Source organism: Hippopotamus amphibius, chromosome 6 (genome assembly GCF_030028045.1).
Source record: "Hippopotamus amphibius kiboko isolate mHipAmp2 chromosome 6, mHipAmp2.hap2, whole genome shotgun sequence".
Taxonomy (NCBI): domain Eukaryota; kingdom Metazoa; phylum Chordata; class Mammalia; order Artiodactyla; family Hippopotamidae; genus Hippopotamus; species Hippopotamus amphibius.
The window spans coordinates 150834196-150852697 of record NC_080191.1 but is presented as its reverse complement, the minus strand read 5'-3'; the positions used below and the strand labels follow the sequence as shown (position 1 = coordinate 150852697).

Below are 18502 nucleotides of genomic sequence, written 5' to 3'. Positions count from 1 at the left end.
GTATTTCACCCTGCCATTAAATAACTAGATAACATTTTTTTTCAGGTAACTATACCCACTGGACCCCTAGTTTTTTTCAAAGAGAAAAAGAAATTAAAGGTAGGGAAGAGTTAATGTATTTGCTAAATGATAGCTGTATCAACCAAGCATGTTTTCAACTGTAGGTATCAAAAACTCCAACTATAATGGCTTAAATAACCAAGAAGTTTATTTTTTCCCCACATAAAAAGAAGCTGAGCCCTCAAACTACATGAAATATTAGTAATGCTGGTTAAAAGACACCCAGGTGCTCTCTCCCAAATTTGGCCAGTGCCTTTAGTCTTCCTTGTTGCAAGCCATAGTTCCATGTATTACATATGCTTCAGTAAGTAACAACTCATATCTGTCTATTTTACACCAGAAAGAAATGCTATATTTTTCCTGAATATTTCCCATTCACCCTCTAGGGTACTTCCTCTTCCATCTCACTATCCTGAACTGGGTCACATATTTATACTAATTAAAAAGTAAGCTAGGGCTTCGCTGGTGGCACAGTGGTTAAGAATCTGCCTAACAATTCAGGGGACAGAGTTTTGAGCTCTGGTCCGGGAAGATCCCACATGCCACAGAGCAACTAAGCCCATGCACCACAACTACTGAGCCTGCACTCTACACCCCATGAGGCACAACTACTGAGCCCATTTGCCACAACTACTGAAGCCCACGCGCCTAGAGCCTGGGCTCCGCAACAAGAGAAGCCACTGCAATGAGAAGCCCGCGCACCACAACAAAGAGTAGCCTTCGCTCTCTGCAACTACAGAAAGCCTGCGCACAGCAATGAAGACCCAATGCAGCCAATAAATTAATTAATTAATTAATTTTAAAAAAAGAAGATATGGACAGGAATTTTAAAAAAAAAAGGTAAACTGGACAAAGAGAGTAACATGATTTGATTAATGAACTGGGTTAAACCAGCGTTTCTTACTGGGGAAACTAGTAGTATTTTAAGCTGGAAAATTCTTTGATATGCAGGACTATTCTGTACATTCCAGGACATTTAGCATTTATAACCCAAGGGCACTGAATGTCAATATTATGTCTTAGTCCTTTTGACACTCTAAAACATGCTCAAACATTTCTAAATGCCCCTTAGAGGTATGGTACTTCCATTAGCTGAAATTAGGCACATTTCCATCCTGAACAAGAGTAGAATTCTGTCACAAATTCAGAAATGATAAATGGATACTTGGTAGGCAATCATAATGCCTACAATGACTCTGTTCCCTTTTAGTTCTAATGTCTACAATTCTATGAAGATACATTAGGCTTAGACAAACACATTTGATTATAAAAAATATTTTGCTATTCCAACATTGCATTCTCATAACTAAAAAGTTCTATACCATTTTCAATATAAGCAGAAATATTTATTTCTTTTCATTTCAGCACAACATGGTTACACTAACCTAGGGATGTAAATTGTAAAGTTTTCAGATATTTTGCCATCTTTGTTGGAAAAATCAGTGTTTCAATTCATATTGGAGAATAGGAGAGAAATCAAAAGCACCGAACAGAAACAAAAAGGGCCAGTGATTACACCAACAATGGTTTCTTAAGCCCATGGTTCAGGAGAAAAGTGAGAGTGGAAGAATAATGGGCTCCCGAACTTATTCTGAGTACTGAAATATTTGCTAGCTCCTTTCCACTGATAGTTCTAAGTAAGGTGTTTATATTGCATTAAGTGTAATGAAATTAAAATGTTCTCATTTCATATAGTTCTAGTGTAGACTCTGATCATATGATAACAGAGGTCCTGTCCTGTCCACATCTTACTGCCAAGCATAGAATGTAGCAAATAATGTTCATTAAAAGTTTACTGAACAGATGAGTTTCTTTCAGTTGTACACCTAAGAAACTTGCAGTAATGGAAAAAATAAACAATAAAACCCTTTTCTATGTCTTCACAAAATCTTTTGTATCATATTTTTGTGTACTTAAAATTATAAATATACTTGAACATGGAGCAAATTAGAATAAAACTTCCTTGCCTCTCACCTAAAAGCAATGGTCTCTGGAGCCCTTGGGTTCTGTGGCGGTTCCTCTATGTTTAGGGGTGGGCCTGTTGGAGGATGAACAGAGCAAAGGTTAATAGGTAGATCTTGACCTTTTACACCTGCTTTAACTATGCATTCTATTTTTAGATGTTTTATTTATTTGCATTCTGGGTAAAATTTTAGCATAAATGCAAGTACTAACAATAGTTTGGGCATCACTGGTCTAAAATAATGGATAGGTGCCACTGTCATTGTTGCTTCATTTCCAGGTATGGAAAATATCTTCAAAGTTTGCTCAACAAAGTCCACTTTCCCAAAAAGGTTTACCATTGTTCCCAGGCAAGTTACCTTGATGATACCCATCAAAAAAGTAAGGACTGGAATTTTTTCTTCATCTGTGTTAACAGCACTGCCCCCTGGAGGTGGAAATGCAAATTGCCCTTGAAGTGAAGGTTATTTTATTCAATGTTCGTATTAAAACTGTGCAAAGTGCTGGGGAAAGGAATTAATAGGACATAATCTCTTCCCTCAAGGAGTTTACTAAATAGCGCATAATAGACATGTAAATATGTCTCTCCTTTTCTCAGAGAAGCAGTTCAACCTACAACCCTCATAAGAACAGCCCAACGTAACACAGACTTCATCTTTCCAGCCATAGTAATTAGGCCAAAAGCAGACAATTTATACACATTCAGCCAATTATATTCTCTCCACCTGAAATCTGAAATTAGGTCAGTGATTCTGAGTCAGTGCTCTTAGAAGAAGAAATGGGGAAACGTGAAGCAAAAGAGCATCCATGTTGGCACTTAGGTAGGATAAAGCCATCTATGGATTAAAATTGTGAAGGAGTAGAGATTGAAGGCCTTGCAAAGATAATCAATTCCCAGAAGTAAATGAAAGAAATGTGCAAAGAAAGAAACAAAGACAAAAGAATAAATGTCCCCAAAGACAGAGAGAAGAAACTACATTCTTTCCAGTCTGCATGAAGCCCAATGATACTGCTGACAAATGGATTCTATGCTATTTCCCAGGATCTTTGTAATGAACCCCTTTTTGATGCAGTTAGTTTGAGTGGGTGTGGCTTTCTCTTTCTTCAGCTAAATGATTCCTGTTAGAAGCAGGAGATAGGCAGGCAAACTACATACACAACACTCTGTAAGTGTTATTATCTATGCTATACTGACTTTTGAATTTCCTCTTTACCTTTCATTCTTTATCTTATTCTTTGTATCCCTTGCTTCCTATACCTCTCTCCCTTGTTTTACTAATGTTAATCTTTATTTCCTTTCTTAGTTTTTCAATTTCACGTCCCCCCCCAATTCTGATTAATGACTAAGTATTTTTACAGTGCTTACAGGCAATTCAAAGACATCATGTCACATCAAACTTTCCAACATAATCCCAATTGTATTGTTTATCTATATTTTTGTCAGTAAGGAATAAAAGTCATATTAGCTTTTTGGTCATAGATTCTGAACATTAGACTTAGAAAATTTCTTGGTAGTGAAATAAGAACTAAAACATGAACAATTCATATTCTAAACCATATTTAAGAAAATGTTTTTGGAGCTTATAGATAAAATGTGTTTTAAGAAAGACTCAGGACCCTATAGAACACTTCTTCTAAGTAAGGAGATTTGAAAGTTTGACATGAATTAAGAAAATGAAATGCAATTAGCTCTCCATGTCATAAAACAGCAGGCTTTCATACATTCAAGCTGCATGGGCTTTGGCATTCAGTTCTAAATGAACCCAAATTAGGCAATAATGATCAAGGCCAAGAAAATCCTGGTGAGTAACGACCAGATGTGAAGACCTGATGGTCAAGGGCATGTTGGACAATTATTGTCTACTGCATTTTCATCCCCAAGAAATATAATTTACTGAGGCTTCTACTTTGATCACAGACTTAAAGGGATGCAGAGCATTGATTTTCATTTTTCTTTTACTGGTTTTTATTTATATCTACACGTTGAATTTCACAAAAAGCAGGAATTCACCTATGTCTCTACAAACAGGACACTCAATATCAGTTACTCTATCATCAGATTGAATTAAGATACAAAATGGAGCAAAGTATGAAAAATATTCAAAAGCTATAACATTTACAGCATTTTACATAACATTTTACATATAGTATTTACATTATCCTCATAAAAACATATAAGAATACTTAAATTTATATTGGTGTCTTATGTGTCAGGAGCACTCATAGTTGTATTTCATTTAATCCTAAAAAGATTATTTGAGGGACTTCCTAGGTGGCGCAGTGTTTAAGAATCTGACTGCCAAGGCAGGGGACATGGGTTTGAGCCCTGCTCCAGGGAGATACCATATGCTGCAGAGCAACTAAGCTCGTGTGCCACAACTATTGAGACTGCACTCTAGAGCCTGTGAGCCACAACTATTGAGCCCATGTGCCACAACTATTGAAGTCCATGCACCTAGAGCCCATGCTCCGCAGTAAGAGAAGCTACTGCAATGAGGAGCCCACGCACCACAATGAAGAGTAGCCTCCATTCGCAGCAACTAGAGAAAGCCCATGAGCAGTAACGAAGACCCGATGCAGCCAATAAATAAATAAAATAAATAAATAAATGTATAAAACAAAACAAAACATTATTTGAGGTGTATATCATTCTCTATTTTAATGATGTAAATTCTGAGATGTGGATAGGTTTAGTAACTTATCTTTAAAGACTCCCAAACGTTCTCTGTTCACGGTATGCTTAGTATCTCAGTAATTATTCCATGGTGCCGGAAGCTAAAAGACAAAGGTAACAGACAACATGCAGAATGGCAACAGTAGGAGCTCCCAGATCCCATCTCCAACAAGACAATCATAACAGGTAAAAATTACAAAAAAATGACCACTGAAAGTTTATGGAAATTGTCCTGAGGATGTACAGAAAGAAAGGAAACATTAGTTTAAGAAAATCTACTAAATCTCAGTACAAATAGCAACAGCCTGTTGCTTGAACCACAACCGGCTTCCTCCCTTCGCTCTCCCAAGTTCAGTGTGATTCAAACTACACTCCAAGTGGGTGGGGCCAAGAATGCAAGGCTCCCTCTCTCTCCAACTCTCAGACATGGGCTATAATATCTCTACAGGAGGGCCCGGCCACCAGCATTTATCAGAGACTAAATTCCAGGCAAGTGTGACCAAGAAGGCAAGGATTCACTTTCTCCAACCAGTCCCACTCAAAACACACAGCTTTTATGACAAGCATGACAGGAGAAGAATGTTGGAACTCAATAGCCCTTTATCCAGCTTACTTGTAGGGTGAAATTCCATGCTAGCAAAGACAAGGCAAGAAGATCAAGGGCTATTGTCCCACACAGCATTCTGCTTTTACATCAGGGATGATACTCCAAGAGGAGCAGGGCATATTACCTATTCCCAATTCTTGAGTCATTATTCAGAGATTATGCCTAGGGGAAGAGCAGATTATAAGAACAGAGACATCTGAAGTTCTCCCAAAGGAACTGACTTTATTTTCAGCATAGTGTGGGGAAGTTCAAGCCTAAGGTTACTCTAAAAAACAATGGATATTTAGTGGCAAGCAAGTAAGAAAAGTCTGGTAGCTTCAAGAGAGCAATAAACTAAACCATAAGCCAACTAGTTTATTAGAGACAATCAGGGAAAATGACACTTAATAAGAGCCTTATCAAGATTAGAACAACCTCAGAGTCTGGCCTCAAAAACTGTGCCTGCAATTACTGGAGCGTAACAGCTGTGTGTGGTATGAAAAGAGGCACACAGATTAACAGAAAGATTGGTGAAAAAGAAAGTCAAAGATAGCCCTGCTAAAACCATGGTCATCCCAGGAAATCACACCAGATGGTAACTTAAATCCACAGGAAAAAATAAAAAGAACAAGATATGTTACATAAGAAGGTTAATAAAGCAAGCATCAAAAATAAATACTTGCTCTCCTTTCTCCTTTCTGCTTTTGTAAAAGCTACCAAATTATATAAAGTAATAACTATAACAAAATATTGCTGGATTCATAAAATACATGGATGTCATGTACCTATAAATATAATAGCATAAAGTGCAAGACAGGAAATACAGCTATAAATAACCATTCTATATCTCACAGAATTAAGTATAAATCTGAAGTAGATTATAATAAATTGAGATAAATATGGTTAAATTCTAGAGAAAGCACTAAGAAAATAACTCAAAAAATATAATAAAAAAATCATTCAAGGAATTAAAATGTTACATCAGAAAATATTTACTTAATGCAAAAATGTGAAGTAAGGGAAGAACAGAGGAGCAAAAAACCCATAAGAGTTACATAAAATCAAAAATAAAGGACAGATATAGACCCAACTATATCAAAAACTATATAGAAATGTTAAATGTGAATGGACTTGAAAATCTAATCAAAAGACAGATTGTCAGACTGTATAAAACAAGATCCAACCATGTGCTGTCTACAAAAGCCATATTTTATACTTAAAAATACAAATTATTTGAGAATAAAAGGATGGAAATTATATCTGTATCATGCAGACAGCAACCATAAGAAAGCTGGAGTGGCTATAGTAATGATAGACGGCACAGATTTTAAAACAAAAAAAATGTTACTAGAGACAAAGAAGGACATTTTATTTTAATAAAAGGGTCAAACTATCAAGAAGATATAACAACATTAAAAAAATATATCTGCCTTAAAACACAGTCCCCAAAAATACAAAGTAAAATCTGACGGGATAAAGGAAGAAACAGACAATAATACTTGGAGACTGCACATTCTGAAATGCACAGAACAACTAGCAGGAGTTCAATAAGGAAACAGAAGGCTGAATGACAAATTAGACCTAATACATCTATAGGCTAATGCACCAAAGAATACATTCTTCTTAAGAATATTTTCTAGAATTGACCATATACTAGAGCATTAAACAAGCCTCAATAAATTTAAATGATTAAAACCATACAAAGTATGTTCTCCAGGGTACTTCCTAGGTGGCACAGTGGTTAAGAATCTGCCTGCCAATGTAGGGGACATAGGTTTGATGCCTACTCCAGGAAGATCCCACATGCCATGGAGCAACTAAGCCAGTGCGCCACAACTACTGAGCCTGTGCTCTAGAGCCCATGAGCCACAACTATTAAGTCCATGTGCCGCAACTACTGAAGCCCGCGTGCCTAGACCCCATGCTCCGCAACAAGAGAAGCCACCGCAATGAGAAGCCCATGCACCGCAATGAATAGGAGCCCCTGTTCGCCACAACTAGAGGATGCCTGTGTGCAGCAACAGAGACCCAACACAGCCAATAAATTAATTGATTAATTAATTTCAAAAATTTAAAACAAAATTTCATCTGGGGAATAAAATGGAGATGGGTAAAGGATTATAGTAAGAGACTGTATTTAAAAAGAAAAAAGTATGTTCTCCAACTACAATACAATGAAACTAGAAATCAATAACAAAAAAATTGGAAAATTCACAAATGTGCAGAAATTAAACAATACTCTTATAAATAAACAACGACAAAGATGAAATCACAACAAAAATAGAAAATAGCTTGAGATAAATGAAAATTAAAATGGAGATGTAATATACCAAAACTTATGGGATACAGCTAATACCGTGCTTAAGTGGAAATTTATAACTAAACACCTATATTAACAAAGAAGAAAGATTACAAATAATTAACCTAAGCTTTCACTTCAAGAACTTAGAAAAAGAAGCACAACCTAAATACACCTGATCACTACTTGTGTGTCTTCTTTGGAGAAATGTCTCTTCAAGTTTTTGCTCACTTTTTAGTCAGGTTTTAGAGCTGTTGTTATTGAGTTGAAGGAATTCCTTATATATTTTGGATATTAACCCCTAATTAGATACATAGTTTGCAATTTTTTTCTCCCATTCTAGAGGTTGCCTTTTCACTATTAATTATATTCTTTGCTATGCATAAGTTTTTTAGTTTGACATAGTCCCACTTTTCTATTTTTCCTTCTTTGTGCTTTTGATGTCATATCCAAGAAATCATTGCCAAGATCCCTAACCATGAAGTTTTCTCCTGTGTTTTCCTCACAGAGTTTTACATTTCCATGTCTTATATTTAAGTATTTAATCCACTTGGGGTTGATTTTTGTGTATGGTATAAAGTAAGGATCCAAATTCATTCTTTTGCATGTGTATATTCAGTTTTCCCAACACCATTTGTTGAAGAGACTATCCTTTCCCCATTGTTTATTCTTGGCACCATTGTTGAAGATCAATTGACCATATAATTCAAGAGTTTATTTAAAGGCTTTCTATTCTGTTACATTGGTGTATGTGTCTGTCTTTATGGCAGTATCTTGCTATTTTACTTACTGTAGCTTTGTAATATATCTTGAAATCAGGAAGTGTGATGCTTCCACTTTGTTCTTTCTCAAGATTGGTCTGGCTATTTGAGAAGGATTGCTTTTCTAATTCTGTCTTAAAACATGCCACTGGGATTTTGATAGGAATTGCGTTGATTGTTCAATATCATTAATCATGAGGGAAATGCAAATCAAAATCACAATGAGATATCATCTCATACCTTATGATAGCTATTATTAAAAAACAATAATAAATAACAAATGTTGGTGAAGATGTGGAGAAAACAAAACCCTTTTATACTCTTAAGGGAATGTAAAATGATGAAGCCATTATGGAAAGCAATGTGTAGTCTTCTCAAAAAATTAAAAGCAGAAATGCCATATGATTCAGCAATCCCACTTTACGATATTTATCCAAAAGAATTGAAATTAAGATCTCAAATTTCTATTTGCATCCCCATGTTCATTGCAGCATTATTCAAAATAGCCAAGATATGGAAAACACTAAATGTCCATCGCTGGGTGAATAGACAAAGAAAATGTGTGTATATATATATATACACACACACACAATGGAATATTATTCAGCCTTAAAAAAAGTTGGAGATCATGCCATATGCAACAATATAGATGAACTTTAAAGACATTATGCTAAGTGAAATAAGCCAGTCACTGAAGGAAACATATTGCGTGATTCTGCTTACATTAGGTATATAAAAAAGTCAAACACATGGAAGCAAATTGTAGAAGTGTGGTTTCCAGGGACTAGGGTAAGGAGGAAATGGTGAGTTATTATTCAATAGGTACAAAGCTTCAATTATACAAGATTATTAAGTTATAGAGATCTACCACATACCATTGGGCCTATAGTTAACAACACTGCATTGTACTGTCAAAAATACTTCGGGAGAGTAGAACTCATGTTAACTGTTCTTACCACAATAAAAAAATATACCTAGAGTCTGTCATACAGAGCAAAGTAAGCCAGAAAGAGAAAAACAAATACCATATGCTAACTCATATATATGGAATCTAAAAAAAGTGGTACAGTTGAACCCAGTAACAGGGCAAGAATAAAGATGCAGATGTAGAGAACGGACCTGAGGACAAGGGTCGGGGGAGTGGGGGTGAAGGGGAAGCTGGGACAAAGTGAGACACTAGCATTGACATATATACACTACCAAATGTAACACAGATAGCTGGTGGGAAGCTGCTGCATAACACAAGGAGATCAGCTTGATGATGGGTGATGACTTAGAGGGCTGAGACAGAGAAGGTGGGAAGGAGTCACACGAGTGAGGAGATATGGGGATATATGTTATAAATACAGCTGATTCACTTTCTTGTACAGCAAAAATTGGCACAACAATGTAAAGCAATTATATTCCAACAAAGAGCTTAAAAATAAATAAATAAAAGATAGCTTCTCTGGATGTAAAAAAAAAAGTAGTAATAAATGAGTTCAAAAATGTAGCATATAAGATCAATCTTAAAAATTAATAATATTTTTATACATTAGCAGTGAACAATCCAAACATGGAATTAAGAGAACAATTACCTTTACAATAGTAACAAAACTAATAAAATACTTAGAAATAAGTTTAACAAAAATAGTACAAACTTTTTCTGTGAAAACGACAAAAATTTATTGAAAGAAATTAAAGATCTAAATAAATGGGAAGATACCCCACATTCATGAGTTGAAACTCTTAATATTATTGAGTCATCATTCCACAGATTGATTTACAGATTCAATGTAATTCTTAACAAAATCAGAGCTGACTTCTTTGCTCCAATTGCCAAGTTGATCCTAAATTCATACGAAAATTTAAGGGACCCAGAATAACCAAGATAATCTTGAAAAGAGGAACAAAGACAGAGAATTCACACTTCTTGAGTTCAGAACTTAGTACAAAGTTATGGACTTTGTCTATAAATCAAGATTATGTGGTACTGGCATAAGGATAAATACATAGATCAATGGAATGGAATTGGAAATACAGAAATAAACCTCACATGTTTAGTCAACTGATTTTTCACAAGGGAGCCAAGACAATTCAATAAGGAAAGAAAATTCATTTCAACAAATGGTTTTGGGGAAACTGGACATTCAAGTACAAAAAAAACCAATATGAATCCCTTCCTCATGCCACACTCAACTCATAGTTCTATCATAGACTTAAATGTAAGAGTTTAAACAATAAAACACAGAAAATATAGGAGAAATTTTCCATGACCTCAGAATTAGGGAAAGCATTCTCAAATACAACTCCAAAAGGCAAACTACATGAATTTGACTTCGTTAAATTAAAAACAAAAAATCAAGCTTCAATAGATATCATCAAGAAAATGAAAATAGACCAGACAGGGGAAAATATTTGTAAATCATATGTCTAATAAGGACCTTGTGTTCAGATTACACATAAGTATCCAAACCCTTACAACTCAATAATAATAAGACAATCCAATTAAGAAATAGGCAAAGGATCTGAATATATATTTATTTAAATACATACAAATTGCCAAAAAGCATATTAAGAGATTATTAACTATTAGGGAAATGCAACTAAAAGCCAAGATGAAATACCACTTTACAGCCACTAGCGTGGCTCTAACCAAAGAAATATATCGTAACCACCTTTGGTGAGGATGTGGAGAAATTGGAACCCTGATGCACTGCTGGTGAGAATGCAAAATGATGCAGTATTTTGAAAAACAATCTGGCAGTTTCTCAAATAATTAAATGTAGAGTCATGACATTAATTTCACTCTATATATTCAAGATAAATGAAAATATACGTTCATGCAAAAATTGGTATGCAAATGTTCATAGAAGCTTTATTCCATGTGGAATAAAATGGAAATAATCCAAATGCCCATCAAATGATGAATGGATAAATTAACTGTACTAACAACAGAATTATTACCCAGTAATAAAATATAATGAAATAGTGATACATGCTACAACATGAATGAACCTAGAAAATATTAAGTGAAAGAAGCTAGTCACAAAAGACAACATATTTACATGGAATATCTGGAAGAGGCAAATCTACAGAGACAGAAAGTAGATTTGTAATTGCTGGAAGCTGGGGAGAAATGAAAAATGACTGCCAATGGGTATGGCATTTCTTCAAGGGATGATGAGAATCGTCTAAAATCAATTTTGTTGATGATTGCACAAATCTGTGAATATAGTAAAAACTAATAATCATATACTTTAAATCAGAAAACTGTATGGCATGTGAATTATATTTCATTACATATAATGAAAGAGGTAACAGTTTCATATTTTAAGTAGTTAGATACAAACTACTTAATAAGTATTTATATCCCAGTAATCTTAGTAGCTGATTGGAAAAAAATACACATGATTTAAAGAAGAAGGTATTTCTTTATTTTATTCTTAAATAACCATAATTATCTACTAATAGAATTTGTGTTCCTATTGGGCCACACAACTTCTCAAACCTTGAAATCATACTGGACTCCACCACTCTCATTTCCTATTCTACAGTGCCATTCATATGGTAGTTGCTTTTAACAAGCAAACACAATCAGCCTTGTAAATATATGGTAGCATCAAAGAGATACAGCACAATCTAATCCCAAAACAATGAACTTCTTTGAACTAGTAGTTTGCATAGTATTCAATAGATGTCTGACAGATGTCAAGCACCTCTGTGTTTTCCATGAAAATTTAAAATACCCTGTGATGATCGTCTGTGACTCTTCTATTAGTTTAACTTAGGCACCCCACTGCTTGGAAACACTCGCCCTAGTAGATACACTTGGTAAGTGGCAGAACATGGATTCACATGCCTAATTTTGTAATTACTAACTCTGCACTTATTTCATGAAACCAAAGTGCTGAGTGCCTTAATCAAAATGATTTAATCTCTGAAATAGGTTGTAATATAATCAAAATTCAGAATATTATAACTTTTATCATATTCAAATTAAAGTCAAAAGGTGAACTCAGCCTGGGTAGCGAAATGAAGAAACTGTTAAATTTAGAAGGCGAATCATTCCAGAATGAACTTGAGTTTTGACAAAGAACTGGGTAAGTTATTAGCATCGCTTTCTGAGGACCATTTAGTTAGACAATTACTTGGTCTCACCTAAGCACAAGTCTATAGGTAAAAAGCACAGTTGTGTTTCATTTCATATATTTCACAGAAGGTTTTGAACATTTATATAATTTTGGATTTCAAAGCAAGTCTCTCAAATTTAAACCACACTCCAGTGACACAAAAATTAAAGCTGCAAATTCATTTCAGACACAATTCAAGAGAAAAGCGGTGACAGGTGTGCATGGTACTCGGTCATTGTGGTTTCTAGTACAGCATTAAGAAGCAAGTATTTTTACTGAGGCTCTAGAGCCTATTGGTTAAGAATATTAAATTGGCTTTAGGCTAAGAGAGAATCAAATCCCAACTGGTCCATTCATTTACTAGTTGTCTCTTAAAGTCCTTGAGTTTGAGTCTTCACAATCTATGCAATGAAAATATTTTCACAAAATTGTTATAACATCAAATAAGAAAGCCTGAGATACTTAGTATAGTTCCTAGCATAAACTAATGACTCATGAACTGTGGTAGTAATAATAGTTATTTCCAAGAGAATTATTAATCCCTTTAAATTGCCCTTAATATCCAAATCCTAAATTCAGGGTATTTATTCTTAAAAGAAATGAAAGAAAAGTCAAAAAAGCAAGGTCAGTTTCAATCACCCACATTAATGAAAAAGGGCAGTGATGAGAATTATATTCCCAAAGCCCTTCTACTTATGGTTGTCATACCATACACACACAAACACACACACACACACACACACACACACACACACACACACGCCTTTTAGAGAATCAATTAGGACATAGGTTTGTTATTTTAAACAAGTATTTTAAGTAAAATTCTGTGTTTACATTAAGAATTCTACTTTAAAAATCTATTTCATATCCAAAATGGTAGGCGTGGAGTGCTCCTACTCTCCCTTTATTAACAAATTAGGGAACACACAAAATTAAATAAAAGGCTCACAGGCATCATTCATGTCTTTGCTACTTGTGTTTCATAAAAATGCCATTTCCATTAAAATGGCATTACATAAAAAAGGGATTTTAGCTGGGGGTATTTTTTAGCAGATTAGCCACTCTAATTACATTTTGCTTGGGCTAATGTTAAAATTAGTTTCTATTCCCTAAGCACATATCAGCTGATAGTGAGAGAAGCACACTTGTAACTTTCTAGGCAATGGAAAGAAACCACCTACAACTGAAGATGTGTTTCATTTAATCCACAGCAATTAGCGAATACAGACAGGTAAATGTGACTTAATTGTACTCATAACCTTTTTAAATTTTTGATAGAATTCTACACAGAAAAATACTATAAATTAAGTATGTAAAGGGAAAATATCACAACTGATTTAAAATCATACACTGGAAAAGAATATATCTTACAGTATAAAATCACCTTTAATTATAAATTAGAAAATGTTGCTTATGATATTATTCATCATTTTATAGACAATCAAGACAAATGATGAATTGACCTGTTCAAATAATTTAATGAAATTACATCTTGATATTTACCAGTCATTTCTGGAGGTACAATGCCTTAAAGTACTGTCATGACTGCTAATACATATATTAAATATTTACAAGACTGGCAAAGCAACCATATTTTGATTCAGTTATCTAAACGAATTTTTTGAAGGTGAAGGTTAGACTGAAGATCACTTTTTTTATAAGATCAAGGATCCATACTAATACTTTATGCATGAAAAAGTACAGTGGTAGTTGATGACCAAGAAATATTGATTAGTTGACGTGAGTAGCATCATTAATGAATGGCTTTCTTCCTGCTCTGACTTTAGAACATCCTTTTCCTAACATCTGAGTTTTCCTAAACTAGATTTTTCTGACTTCAAAATAATAAAAATAAAATTCAATTCAACACAACACCCATTTACTGAACACCTATTATGTGCAAAGCATTGGACAATGCAGAGCCTTGTGGAGGAGACTGAGGCAAGACAGAGAAGCTGTCCATTCACCATGCCCCCCCCCCCCAAAGAGTTTATAATGAATTAGGGCAGTACTTCTCAAACTCTAACATGCAGGGGAATCACCCAAGGATCCTGGTCTAAGGTGTAGCCTGAATTCTGCATTTCTAACAAGCTCCCTGGTGATGTCTATACTGCTAATTAACAGACTACACTGGAGAAGCAAGCGGTTTAGAAGCAGAATGAGACAGTAATTAATAAAAAGAATGGGAGAAGCTCCGTGATGGGCAGAAGAGGAAGACATTGCTCCAACTAGAAAAAAAAGCGGCAGTGGGGAATTTAAAGAGTAGTTCATGGAATAATTGGTATTCTTATGGATCTTGTTGGCTGAGGACTATTTTGATGAACAGAGATAATAGAAAAAGGGCAATAGGGAAAAAACTAACAAATGTAGCATGGCAGAGTGGGCAGAAAACGCAGCATGTTTAGAGAGAATACTAAATAATATGGACAAGCAGAATGTGTAGTTTATGAGGGGAAATAAAACAAGTTCATAATTAGCAAAAAAAAATTAAATATTATGCTTAGTGTTTTCATTATTTCTGCTAAAAATTATACCGTCTATTATTGCCCTGCCACTTATAAAGTGTTTTCATATGTCGTCCTCAGCATGTTCTTGAAACAACTCTGTGACATAGATTTCTGTTGTTGCTGATGTTGTAACCCATTTATAGATCATGATTCTGAAAACATGTTAATTGTCTTCAAACAAGTTTAAGTAGTGCTGGATTCAAACTCCAAAATTAATTTTTTGCCCTACAAACCACTGTCTCCAGGAACTGTTTATAGAGTAAGGAGAAAACAACATATTCTAACTAAGAATAACAATCCGGAAGCAAAGTACTCTTTTTTTCTAAGATCTACTTTATCAAAGTGGCCAGGTGACAAGAAAACCCTTCTCTTTTTTTCTGACTTAATACGAATTTACCTAATGTCTCACTGTTAAACGTGATTTACCTTGTTAGTTTGACTCAGATTCCTCACAAGGATAAGAAAATAAAGTTCCATTCATAGTTTTAAAGAATTTTGATCAGGAGTGTATATTGAATTTTAAAAGAACCACACATTTAATCAACATATGACAGCCCAGATACCATCTAAAAATCAGAGAACACAATCGTGAAAGATAGCCTCTCTTCAATGAGCTGCCACGTTAGTCTTAGAAAAGCATAAAAAACAGAAGCGCTGCTTAATTTGATTATTTTACTTAAATCAGAAAAAAAGTCATTAATCTAGGTGAGGATGTGAGAAACAACTGACAAGTCTGGATATTTTAAAGAAATTCAACTGTGTTCTTCATGGCTACATGCAGCTACTCAAAGTAGCTCATAAAACTTAAATTCGGTTTTGTAGTAAGGTTAACAGACACCTGAAGAAACAATTTCAGTGAATAGATGAGCTTAACTTATGAATGGCAGTTATATCTTTGTAAACTGATATTTTGCAAGGGCCTACAGCTACTCGTTATTTTAAGAATTTTGAATAACCATTCGGTTGTATTTAAACAGTTAATCAGTAATTTCAGTTGATCGGGTAAGAGTAATATTTATTAGTTACCCCACCTGACTCTCCACAAATTCTAAAAGCATACAGACTTTGGGTTCTATAACTTTATAAGTAATACCACTTTTGATTTCGAGATCCTATTATTAGAGAGAAACAGGAGAATCTAATATATACAAAGAATTTTCTGTATAAGGAAGGTGTGTGATTTTAACATGTGAAATTATTGTCTGAAATGGCAAAACTCTTTTAATAAGTACCTTCACATGAGAGAAAAAGAAAAAAAATGAAACCCATATATTCCCTATTCCCTAAATTATAATGCATTGAAACCTAATAAAAATTAAATTAAAAATTGAAATGAATATAAATGTTTCTTTAAGAACTCTCCCTAATACAATCTTAAAAACTGAAGCTATTTTAAACAACCTAAGCTTTGAACACTCTATAACTCTGAAAAACACAGATTCTCATTTTCACTTTAAATTGTATGCACAGTATGATGAATATTAGGCTCTAGTGTTAAAGCAAGATTAAAAATTGTCAAGTTGAACTAAGATTTTCTTTTGTAAAAGTTTCTTATATTCTTCTCATTCTTTTCTTTTTTATTACCAGGCCAAAGTTCAGGAAAGAGTAAATGGATGATAAATGTTAAAAAGAAATATATTTAATTATATACAAACACTACACATACAATCTATATCTAACTATATCAGAAGCTCTGTTCATCTATTGATGAATACATATAATTATAATTGTATTTAGGGACCTGAGGTTTGTATAATATTTGGTACTTCCTTATATTTTTATTAGTTTTTTTCCCCTTCTTAACTTATCCTGATACTCTTACTATATATAATTTTGAAATAAAGTATAGTAAAATTAGAGAAAATAATGTGGTTGCAAGTTCAATTTTTGTATTCTCATCTCTGGTTAAATTTCCATTTATCTTGAATTTTTTATTTAAGTGGACATTTTGGGCTTCTTTTTGAGTCTAACACCAAGCAGGCATGCCAGAATAAGTAGAATATACAAAATAATTGAAATTTAATATATTTTTAAATATTTGTTTTCACAATGATAAAATGCAGAATGTAAAATAGAAAATGAGCAGCAGACAGACAGCTATCCCTTTCTAGTCTGGGTCTCTAGAGGTGTCAATCTGCAACAGTAAGTGGTGAATTCTTCTGTCTAGCATCAGTATTTTGATGGTGTCTTTCAACTTGCCAGAGAGAGGTCATGGCCAAAGCAGTAAAAGCCCCACAGGCCAGTTGCTAAAGCAATAAAAACCCCAAATCGGAAGCAAGAAAATGAAAGTGACAAAAACCTCTCCAGTGGCTCCACAGCTGGTAAAGAAGGAAAAGAAGGACAAGAAGGCCAAAGCTCCTCTGGAGAGTGTGGACGAGCCTGGAGATAGGGACAACGACACCACCAAAGAGAAGAAAATAAAAGTGGAAATGGTTTCTGAGTAGTGGAGACCACTTTAAGCACTGTGTCCAGCTGGGAGGAGAAACCAAAGCCTTACTGACAAAAAAGAAAGAAAGAAAGAAAATGATTTCTCATGTTGGCACATTATAAAAGAAAAAAATAATATGATTAAGACGTGTAAATATCATGAGTCTACTTGCTAAATCTGCTCTGATATCACTAAAGGTACTTATCCTATTAACTGTGCTTTCCCCTTGACATTGTAAGGCTCAACTCAGCAAATAAATACTTTGCACCATGCACAGCATTGTGTTGTATTGAGATTATTGATGGTGTTTCTAATTTTAACCCTGAAACAAATCAATAAGCTGATGCTGAGAGATTTAAATGGTATACACCTTCACACAGGAGTATACCCAATTACCAAGATAGTAATTGTCTTTAGTTTTAGAACTGAAACATCCTATATATGGCTATATCTAATAATAAAGAAAAGTACAGCAGCTAGGAGCTATTTTTAGAAGGAACTGAAGAAATATTCCATCATAGATGGAAAGCACTCTGAAGCCTCAATGCCTAAGTCTTGCTGCTAATATTCATGGAATTCCTGTGTTCAGTAATAGCAGAGCTTTTTCAACTGCAACTTGGTAAGATGTTCAGTATTTCTTTATTAGCTATGAAAATTAATTACAGGCAATATTTAAAATTTAAATTAGTCATTAGCTTAAAATGAGGGAAATTAATTTAATATTCTATGATAATATAAAGTATAATCATATAGTTGATACCATGGAGAGAGAGTTAAATTTTAACATAAAAAGTAATGTTTGGGTTCATCTTGGACTGGCTAGCTACAATTCCTGTTAAGTTTCTAAGGGAGAAAGAGGAATGAATTAGAAGACATCTAAATTTATACCATATAAAATAATTATGCTCTTCTTTTTTTTTTCAGATTTATATATATATATATATATATTTTTTCCAGATTCTTTTCCATTATAGGTTATTACAAGATATTGAATATAATTCCCTGTGCTATACAGTAGATTCTTGTTGTTTATCTATTTTATATACAGTAATGTATATGTTAATCCCAAACTCCTTATTTATCGCTCCCCACCCCTTTCCCTTTGTTACAGTA

General features: G+C 34.1%; 1 protein-coding gene and 1 non-coding gene across 4 annotated transcripts in view; one reads left to right on the top strand and one right to left on the bottom strand.

Annotated features, from left to right (window-relative positions):
- NAALADL2 (N-acetylated alpha-linked acidic dipeptidase like 2) overlaps nucleotides 1-18502 on the bottom strand; it is a 1304194-nt gene that overhangs the window by 1060085 nt on the left and 225607 nt on the right. For all 3 annotated transcript variants that reach the window (XM_057737701.1, XM_057737703.1, XM_057737702.1), the window contains exon 3: nucleotides 2035-2098. The gene's annotated coding sequence lies outside the window, so the exon portion shown is untranslated. The remainder of the gene's footprint in view (nucleotides 1-2034; nucleotides 2099-18502) is intronic.
- Nucleotides 17049-17169, top strand: LOC130856224 (small nucleolar RNA SNORA56). Its single transcript, XR_009054515.1, has one exon. It is a non-coding gene; the product is annotated as a small nucleolar RNA SNORA56 (small nucleolar RNA).